The sequence below is a fragment of the Crinia signifera genome, chromosome 1 (assembly GCF_055691185.1).
Source record: "Crinia signifera chromosome 1, ASM5569118v1, whole genome shotgun sequence".
NCBI lineage: Eukaryota > Metazoa > Chordata > Amphibia > Anura > Myobatrachidae > Crinia > Crinia signifera.
Genome location: NC_139217.1, coordinates 254147367 through 254164212, shown reverse-complemented (window position 1 = coordinate 254164212; position 16846 = coordinate 254147367). Strand labels below are relative to the sequence as shown.

The 16846-nt window shown below is 45.6% G+C and overlaps 1 non-coding gene across 1 annotated transcript; it reads right to left on the bottom strand.

Moving 5' to 3' along the window:
- Positions 1-9207: 9207 nt before the first annotated feature.
- Positions 9208-9292, bottom strand: LOC146045729 (small nucleolar RNA SNORD94). Its single transcript, XR_014465577.1, has one exon. It is a non-coding gene; the product is annotated as a small nucleolar RNA SNORD94 (small nucleolar RNA).
- Between the last annotated feature and the right edge of the window lie 7554 nt (positions 9293-16846).

The window sequence follows — 16846 nt, the reverse complement described above, 5'->3', positions numbered from 1 at the left end:
CTTATGCTCTCTCCCTGATGCTCTCTCTTCCTGATGCTGTCACTCTATCTCTCCCTGATGCTCTCTTTTCTCTCCCTGAGGCTGTCACTCTCTCTCTCTCTGATGCTGTCACTTTCTCTCCCTGATGCTCTCTCTTCCTAATGCTGTCACTATCTCCCTGATGCTATCTCCTGCTCTCTCTCCTTGAGGCAGTTACTCTCTGACTTACTCTCACTGACACTCTCTATGATGCTGTCCCTCTCTCTCTCTGTTGTTCTCTCTTCCTCTCTTTCCCTGATGTTGTCACTCTCTATCCCTGATGTTGTCACTCTCTATCCCTGATGCTCTCTCTCCCTGGTGCTGTCACTTTCTCTCCCTGATGTTCTCTTTCCCTCTCTCTCTCTCTATGACAATGTCACTCTCGCTGATGCTTTCTCTCTCTCCCTGATGCTGTCACTCTCTCTCTCGCTGACATCCTTTTTGTCTATCATGCCGATCACTTTTTTCTCCTGCACCAAAAAAGGTGCCCACAAATTCTGGTTTACCCTCAATATTGCCCCTATTATTTATTGTTGTTCCCCTTTAATTTAACTCCCACATGCACTCTTTGGGTGGAGGGGCACTGTAGCACACGTGCTCTGGGTGCCATGGCAACACGTTACACCTTTGGGTTTGGGCAGAGCTAGAGGCGGAGTATGCAGGTCAGAGGATGAACTGAAAATAATCAGGAGTCCAACAGGTACACGGCGAAATGGCAGACTGGGCTGGGATCAAACAGGAGGATCGATAAGCCAGGAGTCTCACAGATTAGGACCACACTGAAGACTTTTTGCACTGACATGAAAAAAGCCCCTCAGGGTGGCTCTCATTGGTTGACAGACTATGGGGCTGGAAGCTATGAGGCTGGTTAGAGCTCTGGCTGACCCAATGAGATATTTGCCCACACCGAAAATGGTGGTGCAAACCTCCTGATGCTGCACAGACACACTGCCTCAGGACCCTGTCAGCAAGCTTCTGTCCCCCCACTGCACCTCACACAGCCTCCGCCCACTGTCTCTGGCTGCCTGCACCCAGCATGGTGAGTGAGTACCAGGGACAATGTGAGGTGCGGGTGGTGACCCATGAGAAAAGTCTAGCTGAGGCAATGTTTTTGCATGAGGCATGTTTTTAATGGGTGCATGGCCACTTTGATTCCTATGGACAGTTAGCAGAATGACCCCCATTGACCTGTGTTCTCACCACTAGAAAACCACCAGACACCTCAACATTCTCACACACACACCATTGGCCTTTTAGGACACACACAGTGGTGCTTGAAAGTGAACCCCTCAGAATTTTCTAGATTTATTTTGCAATTTGGCCTAAAGTTCCTAAAAGTAGATAAAGAGAGCCAAATCCAACAAATGAGACAAAAAAAATTAGATTTGCTCATTTTTTTTATTGAGGAAAATGATCCAATATCTGTGAGTGGCGAATGTGCATGAGCCTTTAGGCTTAGCAGGAATTTTGAAGGTGAGATTAGGGTGAGATATTTTCAATCTAAGGAATGACAGTCAGGTGTGAGTGGACAACCTGCCTATTTAAATGTTTGATGTTTTGAAGTGTATCATGGCAAAAATAAAGGAGATATATAGATTGTAAGCTTGCAAGCACGGCCTTCCTACCTCTATTACTGTTTGTTATTACCCAGTATTGTTTTATCTGTGAGACCAATTGTAAAGCGCAACGGAATTTGATGCACTATATAAAAAACTGTTAATAAATAAATGAGGACCTCAGAAAAAATGTTGTTGGAAAAAGACAGACAGATTGTGAAGAAATGGAGGAAATTCCAGACCATTATTACCCAGGATAATGACAATTATTCCGGACCTTGGTAAAATGAAGGGGGAGCAATGACCAATGGGAGGGTGTCTGGCCAAAGGTAGAGGCTTGGTTGTAAAAAACAAAAAAAAAGTATTTTGTGTAGGCATGAAGCGGCCATGTTCCATCCAGTGTCTAATCCTGCATTTGGCGGGGTGTGGGTGTGATCACACCCACGCAGGAAGATAGAGGACAGGCTGCTGCTGCAGATGTCAAATATTGTGGTCTAGGTTATAAACATATATTGTAGCTATGGCCGCTGCTAAGTTTCTTATATAGTCAATTGGAAACAATTGAGAGGGAAGCTTGCAGACTAAAGTGAAGCTTGATTACTTAAGTGACTTGCTCATTGAGAGGGAAGCTTGCAGACTAAAGTGAAGCTTGATTACTTAAGTGACTTGTGAGTTGGAAACTGAAGCAGGTGAGTTAGAATACTGAAAAGGTGAGTTTGAACACAGTCTAAATTTTCATATTCTATTTTATTGTAATATATTCATCTTCTTTCTATCCTATTGTAACCTGTTGCTCAATTTTGACATTTAATTCATTTTATCTATATTTTTTCCAACATTGTATTTCATTTTACTCATTCACTATTATTTTCTCTTATCTTTGCCACACATTTATTGCACTCTGTTTCCCTCTTCACGCCTGCTCACATTTGCCTCATTTCTGACCTTCTCTGTTCCCTTCATCCTCTCACTTGTTGTTGTATCATACTTAATTGGATTACTCAATCAACCTGATTTTACCCACTTGTCTCCTCTCTGACAGTAGTTCCTTGCCTGTTACCTTCTCTCTCACTCTGTTTTCTACCACATCCTCGCAAATCTACTACAGACGCTGTCTGTTCTCCCAAATCCCTCTGTCTGCTTTCACTAACCTACCCTCTCACCTTCAGTTCCTCATGGCTGTTAATCTTTCAACTTCACTTTCTCCAACTGCTACTCCCCCCTCCCATCCCATACCTATCCTGACCACTCGCCCCCGCACCCCAACCTCCCAACGACCCCCCCTCGCTTCTGCAATCCCAAAAACCTTATCCACATAAATACACAACCCACCCCCCCTCTTTCCTGTGCACTATGGAACGCCAGATCCATCTGCAACAAACACCCTGCCATCCATGACCTATTCATCTCTAGAGCATTCCACCTCCTTGCTATCACCGAGACCTGGCTCTCAACCTCTGATTCTGTCTCTCCAGCTGCTCTCTCCCACGGTGGCCTCTCTTTCTCTCACACTCCCAGGACTGACGGTCGCCAAGGTGGCGGTGTGGGTTTTCTCCTCTCAGCCTCATGCACCCACAGTGTCATTCACCCTAAACCCTCTCTCCTTTTCTCCTCCTTTGAGTCTCACTCTATCTGTCTATACTACCCCTACCACCTCTGTGTCGCTGCAATCTACCACCCCCCTGGCCCTATCTCCCAATTTCTTGACAACTTTGCCGCCTGGCTTCCACACTTCCTCTCCTCTGACCTGCCATCTGTCATTCTTGGTGACTTTAACATCCCCTTGGATTAGCCGCTGATCCTGGCACCTCCAAACTCCTCTCTCTCTGCTCCTCTCTTGGCCTATCTCAGTGGACTACCTCTCCCATCCAAGGACACTCCCTCGATCTCGTCTTCTCTCGCTCTTGTTCCGTTACTGACTACACTATCTTGGCTTTTCCTCTTTCTGACCATCACCTCATATCCTTCTCCCTCACTGCTTCCCCCTCTCCCACCCCCCCTCCCAAGCGCATTGTCTCACGGCATAACGTCAACACACTTGATCTTGCTCCCTTCTCAAACACGCTGTGTCCTCTTCTCGCCCAAATCGCCCTCATGTCCTGCCCGAACCTCGCCGCCTCCCTCTATAATGACACCCTATCTTCGGCATTGGACTCTGCCTGCCCTCCCTCCTCTATCCCCCTTCGATGCTCCAACCCCCAACCGTGGCACTCGCCTATCACCCGATTCCTTAAAAAGTGCTCTTGCACTGCTGAGCGCTTCTGGAAGAAATCACGCTCCCTTGCGGATTATCTCCATTTCAAATTCATTCTTTCCTCCTTCAGCTCTGCCCTTGCTCTGGCCAAGGAATCCTACTTTAAGTCACTCATCCTTTCCCAATCATCCAATCCCCGCAGGCTCTTCGCCACCTTCAACTCCTTGCTCTCCCCCCCTCCTCCAGCTCTTCCGTCCTCCATCGTAGCCGCTGATTTTGCTACCTACTTTTCAACCAAAATCTCCTCTCTCAGGACTGCCATCACTGCTGCCATGACCTCACCCTCTCCATCCTCCCCTCCTACATCTCCACTCCCCTCCTTCCAACCCCTGTCCTCATTTTACCCCACCACTGCTGCTGAAGTCCACTCTATCCTTCAATCCGCTTCTCCCTCCACCTGCCCGCTCGATCCTATTCCCTCCAATATTATCCGTCGTCTCAGTCTGTCAGTCTGCTCTCACCTGGCTCACCTCTTTAATCTTTCCCTATCCTCTGGGATCTTCCCTTCCTCCTTCAAACACGCTCTTGTCTCCCCAACTCTCAAAAAAACAAATCTGGACCCCAACTCTCCATCCAACTACAGGCCCATCTCACTCCTCCCTTTTGCCTCCAAGCTCCTCGAACGTCTGACCTATAATCGTCTCCTAAGCCACCTTATTGCTAACTCAATTCTAGACCCCCTCCAATCCTGGTTCCGCCCTTTACATTCCACTGAAACTGCCCTGACCAAAGTCACTAACGATCTACTATCGGCTAAATCCAAAGGCCTCTTCTCTATCCTCATCCAGCTTGATCTGTCGGCTGCCTTTGACACTGTTGACCACCCTCTCCTGCTCAACACCCTCCGCTCCTTTGGCATCACTGGCACGGTCTTCTCCTGGTTCACCTCATACCTCTCCGATCGCTCCTTCTCCGTCTCCACTCCAAGCTCCTCCTCTCCTACTACCCCGCAGCCAGTCGGTGTTCCCCAAGGGTCAGTCCTTGGCCCTCTCCTCTTCTCCCTCTACACCACCTCTCTGGGCACCCTCATCAGCTCCTATGGTTTTCATTACCACCTTTATGCTGATGATACCCTAATCTATCTCTCCTCCCCCGACTTATCCCCATCACTCCTGTCCAAGGTCTCTGAATGCCTCACGGCCATCTCAGCCTGGATGACCCAACGCTTCCTGATACTAAACATGGCTAAAACTGAACTTCTAATCTTCCATCCCCCGAACATCCCCTCTTCTCCCACTATCTCATCAGCATTGGTGAAACCGAGATCACGTCCACCGACCAAACGCGCTGCCTCAGTGTCATCATTGACTCCTCCCTCTCTTTCATCCCCCACATTCGTGCTCTCTCACAGTCTTGCCGCTTTCACCTACACAACATCTCACGCATCAGACCATTCCTCTCCACTGACGCGACCAAAATTCTCATTCACTCTCTTGTCATCTCCCGCCTTGACTACTGCAACATCCTTCTTTCTGGGCTGCCTCTCACCCGCCTCGCACCTCTCCAATCCATTCTTAACGCTGCTGCTAGGCTTATCTTCATCTCCCGCCGCTCTACCTCTGCCTCCCTTCTCTGTCTATCTCTTCACTGGCTCCCCATTCCTTTCTGAGTTCTCTTTAAACTCCTCACCACCACCTACAAGGCTCTCTCCTCCTCCACCGCTCCTTACCTCTCTTCACTGATCTCTATCCACACTCTCTCCCGTCCTCTTCGCTCCATCGCTGACCGCCGACTGACCTCTCACCTAATCACCTCCTCCCACTCCCGTATCCAAGACTTCTCTCGCGCTGCCCCCCTGCACTGGAACAACCTCCCGCCACCCATCAGGCTTTCTGATTCCCTTACCTCCTTCAAGCGCTCCCTCAAAACCCACTTTTTTCGACTAGCCTATCCCTCCTCCTAACCTCTTTTGATCCTCCTATCCTGCCTCCGTTCCCCTCCGTTCCTACTTATCCTATTGTTTTTCGTTCGTCCACCCACCTATTTTTAGTATGTTAACTCTTATGAGTAGGGTCCTCCTTCCTCACGTACTCACCCTACCTCTTTACCTCACCTGTGCTCCTGTCCTGTTCTTCCCTTCCTCTACTTCATCTTCAGTCTCCTCGACAATTTTGACACCTACTTCTGAACTGATGCTGATTTTAGTTCTACCAGCTATACCCCTATTTATACTGTATTTTTCAACACACCCTGTACGTTACCTTGTAATTTGTTTTTTGTTTGCTATGTACGGCGCTGCGGACACTTTGCGGCGCCTTATAAATAAACGTACTACTACTACTACTACTACTACTACTACATAAAACAAAACTGGATAGTTACAGACAGTCATAGAGGTAGGAAGGCTTTGCTCACAAGCTTACAATTTATACAGTGGCAGAATTAACTGCTGCTGCCTCTCTCCCCAGCCCAGCACACACTGCTGAGCTGCTGAGAGAGGCAGCTGCAGCAGCACAAAAAAAATATAAAAAGTATTTTGCAGGGGAATAGATAAACCATGCTTGCCTACCTGACCCACTCCATGAGGGAGAAAATGCTCTGTTCCTGGACTTCTCTAGTAATGTATGATTGCATACCCTCCAATATGACCCATTGAATTCGGTACACAATGCTCTGCTCCTGGACTTCCCTTTTAATGTATGATTGCCATCACCTGTGTGGAACTAGGTAATTGATGAGAATGGTATTTCAACTCAGGTGACGGCACTCATACATTAAGGAGTAGAGCATTGTGTACCGAATGCAATGGGTCATGTTGAAGGGTATGTGATTGAAAAAATAAAGTGATGCGATAAAGTGTGACTTTTAGTCATGAAAATGTGCAAATTTTAGTTATCAAAAATGTGCCAATTAATGACTATGTGCAATTTGTTAGACATGTTAATATGTGTTTTTTGTAAAAAAAAACCTATATAAAAAATGGTGTGGGGTCCCCCCGTCCTGAGCATAACCAGCACTGGGCTCAAAGAACCGGTCATGGTTTTAGAACTTATGGGGACAAAAAACATAGGGGATCCCCAGGATTTCTAAAACCAGCACTAGGCTCAAGGGCTGGTCCTGATTCCCAAAATAATCGGGACAAAATGAGTAGGGGTCCCCCGTAGATCAGGAAAGCAACACAAGTGGGCAGCACAAACACCTGGCACATCAAGCAGTGGCAGTGACAGGCTGGGTGGCCCTAAGCAGTGCGCAGTATGAAAATTGGTACTATAGTAGGGATTATGTTTATATTTAATTTTGCGTTGAAGACGGAAAAGATAAAGTAACTATTAGTTGTCTAGGAGGACCTGATAGTCTTAAACACTAAAATGAAGTCTATTGACCCCAGTGAATCCAAACATAAATGGTTATAATGTAAAGTTTCCATCTTAAACTTAGTTCAGTCATCTTAAAAATATGTCTTCTGGACCTGAAACACCAGAAAGTAGCATTAAGACATTAATGAGGAGTTGATTTATTGCAGTGTGCAAGTGCACAAAGCTTTGCGGACCTGAGGGCTTACACTCCGGCATACATGTACAAACTCAATATCTGAATCAGCTAATCTGATTGATTGACACCCACCCCAATTGGTGGAGCCAGGTCACACCAGGCCACAGGGCTACCCCTTCCTAGTTACATTTACATAGCTATCATAGTTTTATCAATTTCGCAAGCTTACACTAAATAACAGTGTCCAGTTAGAGAACTAACATTGAATCTCAATCCATTTGGGCCAAATATCAAGGCTATAATTGACTGTATACTATAATGATTCTTAACTTCTCTATACAGTAAAATTACAGGTGTATATATAATATATAATTAGAAGATCGCCTTCAACGTTGACTGTGGGCTCTTAACATTGATCATTGATACCAGAACGATCCCTATTTATGCACTAATCTTACATGTTTTATGTAGTTTGTCAGTTTGTCCGAAAAGATGTTATGAAAAATTTTATAAAAGTTATGTCTTAATATATAGTACAAAAAAAACAAAACAATATAAACTGTAAGGTTTTTGTTAAAGCGTGCCCCCAAACAAAAGAGAGTACCTTTTCTTTCTCTGTTCTTTTCCTCCATCTGCCAAGTGCCTAATTTTTATTTTTCTGTCACATTCACATTTTAGTATACAGCAGTGGTTCTCAACCTCAGTCCTCAGGACCCCCCAATAGTGCACGTTTTCCAGGTCACCCGGCAGGTGCACTCATTATTTACTGACACATTTTAAAAGATCACAAGTGGAGCTAATTTCTTTCACCTGTAATTCTGGGCCTTATTCTGGTTAGGTCGGTGAAACATACGTACGGTCCGTTTTACTGTACGTTTCCCGTACGCGGACGGTGAGCGTAAGTCCGCCCACAGAACAGCCGCATATGGACGGTCACAAACACCGACAATGGGGAGTGGCGTACACTTGAGCGTATGCTACCGTATACGGACGGGTCTCCTCTTAGACACCGTTAACTGGCGTACAACAGAGCGTACGCCACCGTATACGGACGGGTCTCGTCCGTTTTCACACCGACATCTTCCGTATATCTGAGCGTACTCCACAGTGCATGGACGGGTCTCGCCTTTTTTCAATGGAAAACTCAGCGTGTGTCACCAATCGTGAGAGTGAGCGTACGTCCATGCACGGTGGCATACCCTTCACATATATGGCACTGCAAATCTTGCCTTTCAACTATAATTAAGACAATTAATTAATTATTCTAACTGTTATTCAATAATTGTCTTCTATTAACTCAATTGTCTACCTTAATAAACACCCTAATAAAACAACATTTTAACCCTAATTACATGTATATTTATTATGTTCTAATGTTGCATTTTAATCACTATCTATGTGTCCCCACATTGGTTTTACTTTTAAATAAAGTTATGTTGGTGTTACAGTGAAAAAGTTGACACATGTCGACTTCTGTGAATTGAGTGTCCTGCTTTTAAAGTATACAAAAACACTTACTGAATGGGTGTAGATGGTTATAAAATAACTACCTTGACATATATAAGCAGGTCTTAGAATGAATATTACCTAAAATTAAAACAACCTTTACAAGTAGAGAAGTGTAGAAAGATATGCTTCCAATGTGTTTGAGTGCTGTGTGTGGCTTGCAGGTAGTGAAATCATGGTTTTCACTTAATAGGCTGCAGCATTGCTTATTACATTCAGGTGTAGTAATCAGCGTTAATTAGCAGACCCAGGCGTCCGCTCTCATACGGTATCTCTAGGGGTGGTCTGGAGCAGTGGTCGAAGTGGAAATTTAGAAGTGGGGGTATGCTAAAGGTAAGGATGTAACGCTGGGGAAAGGGGGCGTGGCCATGTTAAAAAGGGGCGTGGTCACTTGGAAAAGGGGCGTGCAATGTCGTACACAGGCCTGTTCCAAGCAACATGTCGGCAATCTTAGATAAACCAGACTTGTATTCGGCCCCCATGATGTAGCCGAGGTCCGTACCCCTGCACAACTCATCATTGCCGAAATGGCACCCCGGTATAGGCAGTGCACTACAATAGATTGGGAGAAGGAGGGGGAGGGAGTACACAGTTATGGTACAGTGTACTAAGCCACCACTTCTACACACATGTAAGAAGGGGGGGGTACATGCACAGAACACCCCAAACCAGGGAAGCAGCAGCATGCTGGGATTTGCAGTCCCAACACCATCTGGAAAGCCACAAGCAGCTTCCTCATGCATGCTGGGACTAGTAGTACCATGGGTGTATATACACGGGAGCCCCACCGGGTGGAGGGGCCCAGCCCCAGAAGTCATGCTGCTCTTTGTTTTACAGCAGCCCAGGCCCTGGCGGCAGTGGGCCTGTGAGGGGAGCGGGCGGGGGTAGAGACCGGTGTGTCGATCGGGCACAGGGGGGGGTGGGTGGGTGTGAATCGGGAACAGGGGGGTGGGTGGGTGTGGATCGGGCACAGGGGGGGTGGGTGTGGATCGGGCACTGCCGCAGCGGGACACCTTACCCGAGTCGCGCTCCGTTACTCCGGTGTCGGCGGGGTCAGGCTCCGGCACACGCAGTGGAGGCAAGGCAGCAGCTGTGGCACCCGCTCCGCACTCAGCCAGAGATGGATGCTGCAGACAGATAGATCGCTGCCGTGCTGCGGCGGGTGCCGGGCGGAAGTACTGTACGGCCGGCTGTACAGTACTTCCGCCCGGCGCCGATCTATCTGCACTCTGCAGCATCCATCTCTGTCCAGTGGGACAGGGGACATCCACCGCTGAGAGTCTCTATCCAGGTGGCCTTCCCCCGGCCAGTGCTGCGTCCCGTGACACTGCATAGAGTAAAGGCAGTGTGCAGACGCTAGTCTGCACACTTCTATTACTTAAAAAAAAAATACTCACAGTGGAGAAGTGGTGGTATACCATACCGTTGTATACCGCCCCACTTCGACCACTGGTCTGGAGGTATCTTTGGCGTCTGCCTGTTTTTGGCCCAAAATACACGGTGCATTCATCGATCGAGCGGTTGTAGCACCGTACATTTTTGGTGCACACCTCCGTGTATGCCCATGTTTACGCCCAGTTTTCCTCATTATTCCGGTCGCTCCCCTAAAAACGCCCCCATGCCGCCCACAATGACCATACTCTTGCGGACAGGTTTTTTCGCACGGAGAGACCCGTCCGTGAGCGGTGTGAGGTCACCGCACCTGCGCATTGCAAAAGCTACGCATGCGCAGATAATAAAAAACCCTGATCCACCCGTATACGGTCCCACCGTACCAAGCAGAATAAGGCCCTCTGTGTGGAGATCTGGAAAATGTGCACTGTTGGGGGATCCTGAGGACCGACGTTGAGAACCACTGGTATACAGAATGGAGGACAAACAATAAAAGGCTAGGAAACAGTTCCTACTACTAGTGCTGAAGCTACTGGCACCAGCCATGACAAAGACGTGCAAGTCCATCAACATCTTCTCAAGCCAATGCACAATGTCATAGAGGGAATGTAAAATCCAACAACCTAAACGTAATAATAATAATAATTAATAACCCAAAACAATTTTAACTATGTACAGAGAAACGCTAACTTGGCAACATGCTATTTACAACAGGAAGTGGCAAGGAAAGGCATGACTGGTGGTTCAGCTTCTCATGGAGATGGAAGCCCTCCTCCCTCTCTAAAAATTAAAAAAACTAAAGCTTGATAAAGCACAGGATCTAACTGTGCATTCAGATATCACAAATCCCCAAAAGCAGAGTGCAAGTGTGTCCACGGTTTGCAATATCTAGGCCTGACCCTACTAATACTGTACAGAAACTACACTTTGCTGGTGGGAAATAATTCTGTTTTGAAATACTATTTCGTTTTACAAGGAACAAGGAAGATGAAGTATGACAACAGTCACAAACAGTCGCAAAGCAAATTACTGAGGCCAAAGCAACCAGGGCTACCATAAGGAATTTTGGGGCCTGGGACTCATTTCCAGTCCAGGCCCCTCCTCCTCAGTTGAATTAACATAACCCGGCTCCTGCTCCCCCATCTCCTCTTCTGCTGAGCTGTAGTCTGGAGGTCCCGGAGCGCAGGCTTTTTCAACTCAGGATGCCGGCAGGCAATTAAAATGCAGCACCGGCTGGTGAGCCAGTCAGAGATTGCTACCGGCAGCTGCTCTGATTGGCTGCCGGTACGCAGTTATTTAATTGGCCGACGGTGTCCTGGGTTGCATAAGCCTGCACTCCAGGACCTGCTTTGTTAAGTGCACTAAGCGCAGTGGAGGCAGTGGGGGGGCTGTGGTGGGCAAAATTAGCTGCCTAGGACCTTCCAGAGGCCGGGGCCTGGGACAGCTGTACCCACAGCACCCCCCTATTGGCGGCCCTGATAGCAACTATGGTGCTGTTAGACGTGCATCCAGTATCCGCCATTAGAGCAGTGGGATTTACACAGTGGATTGACATACTGTGTGCCCACTCTGGATTCAACTTCACCACACAAGCAATTCCCAGACTTTAAAAAAGTGTCATTAGTGTCCTCACTCAAAACTGCAGCTGTGCCCACTGTCCACTTAACCACCCACATGTAACCACCCACATTTAGCTCATTATCCGTATTCCCTTACCACATGTATTATTGTATGCAAACACATTTGTTGTAGGGATAATTTATGTTTTGAGGCAAATAACTGCAAATTCCAAAAAGTCTCATGTTTTTCTGACATAATTTATTTGATAGCCGAGGCTAATTTTATTCCATAAAGTGACAGGGGCATGCAGGAGATGCTGTTGACCACCCGAAGAGGGTGCTCAATCTTTTGAAATCAGATCACTGTATTTGCCCACTGTATTTAATCCCAGGTATTGTAAACCCGTATCTTTGACAGTATCCAAGTAGGCATGTCAGACAGTCCATTTATTATTTACCGTTTCTTATATGGCACAGCATATTCTGTTGTGCATTACAATAAAATAAACTGGGTAGTCCTAGTAACAGACCGATATAGAGGTAGGAGGGCCCTGCTTGCTATCTTACAATCATGTAATATATTGGCAGGAAAAAGATGCAATATTTCAGTTAGGTCTTAAACATAGAAACATAGAATTTGATAGCAGATAAGAACCACTTGGCCCATCTAGTCTGCCCCTTTTTTAAACATAAACTACATTTGTTTTACTCCAGTGTCTACTCTTCATTGCAATTTATTTTCTAATACAGCACCACCACTCTCCCACATGTCCGCAGTGGTGCAGAGAGAGGGGGAGTGGGTACTAGTTACCCAGGCCCTGGTCTGATGGAGGGGCCCCCATTACCTGGCATTAGCAGCTCTTCTCAACCCAGCACATGCTGCTGTGTGCTGGGCTGCAGTGTGGACAGGGAGGTGCTTAACGTGCTATATTTTCTGTATTTTATTCTAAGGGTGCATGGCCATGCTTCCCATAATTTGACCACACCCCATGAAAGTACCTGGATCCGGACAGGCTCTCTACTGCCCTGAGTGCCTGGATAACTTTCCAGTGTGTCGTCACTCATCAGTAACGCAATTAAAAATTTACAGCAGCACCCCTCTCCCACAGGACTGGAATTATACAACAGTATCACTGGACTGGAATTATACAGCAGTATCACTGGACTGGACTTTAACTGCAGTATCACTGGACTGGAATTATACAGCGGTATCACTGGAGTGGACTTTAACTGCAGTATCACTGGACTGGAATTATACAGCAATATCACTGAACTGTACTTTAATGACAGTGCTACCAATGGACTTTAATGGCAATACCACTGGACTGTATTTATGCAGCAGTATCACTGGACTGGACTTTAATGGCAGTAATAATGGCCTTTATCGGCAGTACCACTGGCCTAGACTTATGCAGCAGTATCACTGGCCTGGACTTTAACTGCAGTATCACTGGACTTTAGCGGCAGTACCAATGCACTTTAATGGCAGTACCAATGGACTGGACTTATGTAGCAGTATCACTGGACTGATATTTAACTGCAGTATCACTGGAATTTAATGACAGTACCACCGGACTGGACCTATGCAGCAGTATCATTGGCCTGGACTTTAACTGCAGTATCACTGGACTTTAATGGCAGTACCACTGGCCTGGACTTATACATAGCACTATCACTGGACTGGCACTGCAGCAGTATCACTGGACTTTAAAGCAGTATCTCTGGTGTGGACTTATACAGCAGGATCTCTGGACTGGACTTATGCAGCAGTATCACTGGACTGGACTCGACATTAACAGCAGCAGTATCATTGGACATTAACGGACTGGACATTAAAGGCTACAGTATCACTGGACTGGACTTTAACTGCAGTATCACTGGAGTTGACGTTTATACAGCACTGGATTGGACATTAGCAGTATCACTGGATTGGACATTAGCAGGCAACAGTATAGCTGGACTGGACTTTAACTGCAATATCACCGGACTTTAATGGCAGTGTCACTGGACTCTAATGACTATCACTGGACTGGCACTGCAGCAGTATCACTGGACTTTAAATGCAGTATCTTTGGAGTGGACTTATACAGCAGGATCACTGGATTGGATATATCCCACGCAGTGGCGTGCGGTGGGGTGAGGCAGGTGAGGCACAGCCTTTCCTGTCATACTAGCGCATATACCGGCGTTTTGAATTGATAAATTATGTCAAAAATACAAATAATTTATAAAGAAATCTTATTTTTATTATTCTAATAATTTTTATAGTCAAAACGCTGAAGTAAAAAGTCTATGGCAGGTGAGGCAGTGCCTCCCCTGGCTACCTTTTCTGCACCTCTCTTATCAAAACTCAGCGAATCTCCAGCAGTGTAAACTGCTGTACATGTGTATAATGCTGGTATGTACCCCATGGCTCATATATTGTGTGCATATCTGGCTTTGGTACTTGCCACGGACTCATGAGCCATTTACCTCACCGCACGTCCCGGGCAGCAGTATCACTGGACTGGACTGGACATTAACAGCAGCAGTATCACTGAATTGGACTTTAATGGCAGTACCACTGGACTTTAAAAGCAGTATCTCTGGAGTCGACTTATATACAGCAGGATCACTGGACATTAACCGCAGCAGTATCACTGGACTGGGCTCAACACTATCACTGGACTGGAACTGCAGCAGTATCACTGGACTTTAAAGGCAGTATCTCTGGATGAGCAGACCGAGGACACCGCCCTGCAGTTTTGGTCCACACTCATGTGTACGCCCCGGCTTACGCCCAGTTTTGAGAATTTTTATCCACAGAGTTCTGTCCGAGTGCGGTGTGCTACCTTTGCGCATGCGCATTGCACACTCAACAAAAAAACGCTCTCCGACCGAATGTGTATCCGAGCGAGTCAACCAGAAGAATACCCATAGTGTAGCTAAAAAAAATTGTTAGAAATGATATTTGTATGATATTGTATGATATAATGATATTTATAAAAGTTTAAAATGTAATTTTATTTAATAAATAAACCATTTCATTCAATATCTATGCTGAGGAAATTTGGCTTTAGGGTTTTTAAAGATACAGTGGGGAAAATGTAATAGGATGAGAGAATCAGAAAGTGAGAGATTTGGTAAGAAATCTCCAGGTTTTTTTTTTTTTAAAGCAGCAATCATTTACATTGCAAAACCAGTCTAATTTTGAAGAGCAAATGATTGCCGCTTTAAAAACACTGGAGATTTCTTACTAAATCTCTCACTTTCTGATTCTCTCATCCTATTACATTTCCCCCAGTATATCTACATTTGATGCAGAGATATCGACATGTCTGGCTGTGTGTACATATGGTCCCATATGCTGGTAGCATGATTTGCCTACAATGACTTCACCACTAAACTGTAATGTTTAGACCAGAGATGGCCAAACATGATCTACCATATCTATATTAGGAAGGAATGAATGAAGCAGGTTTAAACATGTGACAGTTAGTAATGACTACAGCTGTGCAGCAGCTAGATGACGTTGGTAGATTTGGTAGATTTCGAGGACCAGTTGGCCACTCCTGGTCTAGACTGACATATTGGGTGAAATGTAATAGGATGAGAGATTCAGAAAGTGAGATATTTGGTAAGAAATCTCCAGTTTTTTACAGTGGCAATCATTTACACTACATAATCAAACTGGTTTTGCAGTGTAAATGATTGCGCTTTAAAAAAACTGGAGATTTCTTACCAAATCTCTCACTTTCTGAATCTCTCATCCTATTACATTTCACCCAATGGGTGGTTCAGACATCACAACTGTGTAAGGCTGTATAGCTTACCTAATCAGCTGTGTACCCAGCTTAACATAAGCCTGGTGACAGGGAGTAACAAAAGGGGACACCCAGGAGATCTCAAAGTCTAGGTAATCTGTGTCCTGGACCAGTCAGGTTCTGACCACTGCCACTTAGAAACATAGAATTTGACAGCAGATAAGAACCATTTGGACCATTTAGTCTTCCCCTTTTGCCCATCTAGTCTACAGAATTGTCTACAGAATTCAGCAGGGTGCATGCGTGTATAGGGAGCCTAATGGCTGATGCCATATATGTTTTATTTGCAATGCAGTCTGCATGATGCTGCATTGCCAAAGGAGGCCAGATGAGTTGCAAAGGGGAGCAGGCAGATGTCAGAGAATATAAGTGTGGGCTGGAGCAAATACACACCTAGAAGGTTGGTTCTGTAGAATATGAAAAATGGGGGGATGAGGCTAAAGACTGGTTATGGTGCTGGAGAGACCCAGAGAAGAAAGGGCCAATATCCTACTGAGGGCCCCAAGATTAAGGGTACAGAGCCCCAAGATTACTGCTGCTAGCCCTGGTCACAACAGTAAGCAGTATTAAGGCCAAACAGGGACAAGAGACAACAATACAAGGGATTGACTGTAGATCGGACTTTCTAGTGATGCATTCACTGCTATCATCCAGCCTATTTCCATCTGGCCCTCAATCTCGCCAAAGTAGGCACAGACTGATTTTATGAGGCATTTCCAAAGAAAAGGATTTTGCGTGTGCTTCTTGTTGTACTTATGGCTGATAAATGGGTGCATTTCTACAAAACGAAATGCTCCACGCATCTGCATATTTTACGCTCCGTAAATTAGCCTTATTGTATGCAAAGAAAGGAACTGCTGTCATATATGATTTCAAGTTAATGTAAATTTCCTTTTAGAAGAAAAATCATTTAAATGTGTGCAGCACTTAAAACAAGGCATTTCAGAAGTGAATAGCTGCTTGAGCAAGTACAGGCAATGATTCCTTTGTCATAGGCCTTGCAGCTTCTATTGTGTGTTCGGCAAAAACCAAAAGCACTATAAAATCCTGCCCATGGTGTGACTATCCAGACAATGTAGACTGCTGGTGGTATGTAGATGTGCAATGACTATGTAACTCCTTCACTGCCAGGTTGCCAGCAACTCTTCAGATGAACACACACACACATCAACATGTCCAGCGATGACTAGCAGCAAGACGGTTATTAAAGACAAATCAAATTGAGTACTGATAAAATCAAACTTATAGTAATAAAATAACAAAGATAAAATATTTAAAACATAACTAAGAGGAAACAACATACTTACTGTTATAAAATGATAAAGA